This window comes from Miscanthus floridulus, unplaced genomic scaffold (genome assembly GCF_019320115.1).
Source record: "Miscanthus floridulus cultivar M001 unplaced genomic scaffold, ASM1932011v1 fs_60, whole genome shotgun sequence".
Taxonomy (NCBI): domain Eukaryota; kingdom Viridiplantae; phylum Streptophyta; class Magnoliopsida; order Poales; family Poaceae; genus Miscanthus; species Miscanthus floridulus.
In genome coordinates this window covers 55,860-59,442 of record NW_027096992.1, presented here as the reverse complement: position 1 = coordinate 59,442, position 3,583 = coordinate 55,860, and the positions used below count along the sequence as shown (strand labels likewise).

The 3,583-nt window shown below is 58.0% G+C and overlaps 1 pseudogene; it reads right to left on the bottom strand.

Moving 5' to 3' along the window:
- Window positions 1-342: 342 nt before the first annotated feature.
- LOC136532391 (uncharacterized) lies at window positions 343-2,769 on the bottom strand (annotated as a pseudogene).
- Window positions 2,770-3,583: the final 814 nt, after the last annotated feature.

The window sequence follows — 3,583 nt, the reverse complement described above, 5'->3', positions numbered from 1 at the left end:
CGTCATTCATCAAGGCCTGGAACGTCACCGGGGCGTTGGACAACCCAAATGGCATCACCAGGAACTCGAAGTGGCCGTGGTGGGTGCGGAAGGCGGTCTTCTCGATGTCCGCCGGGTGCATACGCACCTGGTGATAGCTAGACCGGAGGTCGAGCTTGGTGAAGTAGCGAGCCCCGTGAAGCTCGTCGACCACCGGAATCGGAAATTTGTCCTTGGACGTCTTGTCATTGAGCGCTCGATAGTCGATGCAGAAGCGCCACAACCCGTCTGACTTTTTGACAAGCAGGACCGGCGCTGAGAAAGGCGACGTGCTCGACTGGATGATGCCTTGCGCCAACATTGCGGCGCATTGCCACTCCAGCTCGTCCTTCTGCAGCTGTGGGTACCGGTAGGGCCGCACTGCCACGGGCGCGGTCCCCGGGAGAAGGTGGATGCGGTGGTCGTAGGGTCGCACGGGGGGAAGGCCGCGCGGCGCGTCGAAGATGGCCCCGTGCTGCTGGAGCAACTAGTCCAGCAGCGGGCGCTGCTGGTCGGCAGTGGTCGCAGCCAGTCGCTGCTGACTTGTCGAAGCGCCGGGGTGCTCACGCACTGCCACGTGACGCGCTGGTCGCCCCGCTGGAAGGACACGGTGAGCCTCTCGAAGTCCCACAGCAAGGGACCTAGCGCTTCGAGGAAGTCGACACCGATGATGAAGTTGAAGCAGCCGAGAGCGAGCCCCACGCAGGTGATGGGGAAGGATTCGTCGCCAATCCTGATGGGGACATCACGAGCAATCCCCTCGCACGACACGCGCTCACCGTTAGCGACGGTGACTCGGAGCTGGTCGCCCCCCCGCGGCACGAGCCCGAGGCGGCGCATTGCCACGCCCTGGAGGAAAGTGTGGGTGGAGCCTATGTCTAGCAGGGCGAGGAGGCGTTCGCCGTTGATCATGACGGGCAGCAGCATAGTGTGGAACGTTCTGATCCCTGCAAGAGCATAGACGGAAACAACAAGGGAATTAGCAGTTGCCCCGTCCAGTGGCGCCGTGGAGTCCTCGGTTGCCGCGCCCACGGCGTCCGCCGCAGCCGGAAACTCCTCGTCGTCGATGTAGTCCGAGGACTCCAGGTAGAATAGGCGCTGGCACACATGGCCGCGCACATACTGCTCATCACAGTTGTAGCATAAGCCCTGGCGACGGCGCTCGAGCAGCTCCGCAGGCGACAGGTGGCGAAACGTGCGGCCCTAGGGTGGTGTGCCGGAGCCAGGAGGTGTGGGTGCTGTAGAGGTGGTCGTCCCGGCCGAGGTCCCTCCCCCGGCGGCCGGCCGAGCCGGTGGAACCGACCGCTGGGAAGGACGGGCGCCACGCTGCGTTGGCGCTGCCAAGGCCGCGGCCTTGCGCTCGAAGGTGCGCGCCAGGTACATGGCCGTCTAGAGGTCGCCGGGATCGTGCATCTCCACGTCCATGCGGATGTGATCCGGTAGGCCGCCCACAAAGAGCTCCGCCTTTTGGCGGGTAGAGATGCCCCGGGCATGAGCTAGGACCGCCTGAAAGCATCCTGCAAACTCCTCCACCGTGGAGTGGAAGGGCAGATGGCCCAGTTCCGCCAGGCGGGTGCCGCGGGCGGGCGGGCCGAAGCGAAGGCGACACAGGTCCTTGAACCTATCCCACGGCGGCATACCCTCGTCCTGCTCGAGGGCATAGTACCACGTCTAGGCCGCTCCAGTGAGGTGGTAAGATGCCATCCAGGTGCGCTGCGACGCCGGAGTGAACTGGCCCTGAAAGAATTGCTCACAATGCGTGAGCCAGTTCAGCAGATCGACGGAGCCGTCGTATGTCGTGAACTCGATCTTGTGGAACTTCGGTGGCCCGTGGCCCTGCGCAGATGCAGGAGCACCACCCTCGTGGGCGCCCTCGTTGTAGCCTGGTGCACTGGTGGCCGTGGGCATGACGCTGCTGCCGTGGAAGAGGGTGCCATCCATCCCGCCGTAGAGGGTACCCGACACCACCGGAGCCCCATGATCGGGAACGTGCGTCCGGGGCGGAGTCATCGTGGAGGCGGGGCTAGAGTGGCCCAGCGCCCATGCTGGAATCTGGGACGGTGAAGCCAGAAAGCGAATCATGTGGATCGGAACGCCAGTCGATGGCAGCGGTGGTGAGGTCGAGGGTCCAGCGGGGTTGGGCATCCCGTAGAGGTACGAGTTCGGAGCCGTGTGCGGAGGGGCCGTGTACAGGGGCGGCGGCAGGGCCGGCTGATGCGGTGGCACGCCGTACTGCTGCGGCGTCGAGTTGAGGAGGTTGAGGACGGACTGCATCGTCAGTCGCATCTCGGCCATGCCGTGGCTGAGGTCGACGATGGCCCCCGTCATCTGCTCCGGTGTGAAAACAGCGCGCGGCACTGCTGGGGCGCCCATCGGCAGGGATAGGGTCGGCACCAGCGCCGATGTGGACGCAGCCGCCTGGAGCAGCGCGGTGGTGCCGGCCGGTTCAGTCGCGGCGAGCGGGGGCATCGTGGAGGTGGGCAGAGGAATCGACATGGCTCTGATACCAGGTTGATACGTACGTGAGCCTTGTCTCTGGTGGATCGAAGGTTGTATGAGTGTGCGATGGCTGGACGAGGCTTGAAGGCTGCGGAACGGCGGCGGGGTGCCGTGGTCGCGGCGGCTGAGAGAAACAGGAGAAGGGGCGGCGGCTAGGGCTGTTCCCGGCTCCCAAGGGAAGCTGAGTAAGTAGATTACTCTTTGCTTAATCATAATTGTGCCTGATTACAATTATTTATACTCTAGGGAAATATTGAGGGGATAATAAAAATATGCTAATGGGCTACTTTAGGCACTAATGGGCCTGCATCTGGTATATTGCAAACCGGTCATAACAACTTCATTAACATGGGGAGAAATCTAAGCCTCTAGAGCCCCGAACCAATCATAGAACCATAAGGGTTCATATGTGCATGAACAATTTGAGCCTAGACATGACCATCTACCTCCAAGGTGTGCGGCCAATCACTTTTGAAGAGTTGTCCTCGAATGCTACAAACATTGAGAACTAAATGCATCATGTGTCTTGTTAGCGAAGAACATTGAACAAGTCATTTGACAAAAACCAGTCAGCGTAACAAATCAAAGTCTTCCAATCCAAAGCAAATGCAAGCAATGGAGACAACTATGTTCCCCCAAAAGTTCCAAACCTGGGGCACTACCACAAGATTCCAAAATTAAAGGGTGCATAAAATTTCATAGCCAGTTACTTTTATTTTTTATTAGGAATATTATGTTTCTTTTAGATGAAATTTCACCATCTATGTATTTTATTTGATATGTTTTTACCACACTTTGGATATGCCAAAATTGGTGTCAACACTTTCTTGCACCTTTGCTTGTGTGTTTTAACTCTTACAGAATGCACGTGTAATTGTTAGGATTGGAACCTAGGGTGCAAACTTTTGTATGATAGAGATAGGAACACATATAAAAAGGCAATGCACATTTATATAGAATTTGTGTAGGTTTTTATATCTGCAAAGTTGGCCATAGTTTTAACCAACGTCAATCCACAACCCCATTCATAGGTTTTCAAAGTCCCTTTATTGTTATAGGTAGTACT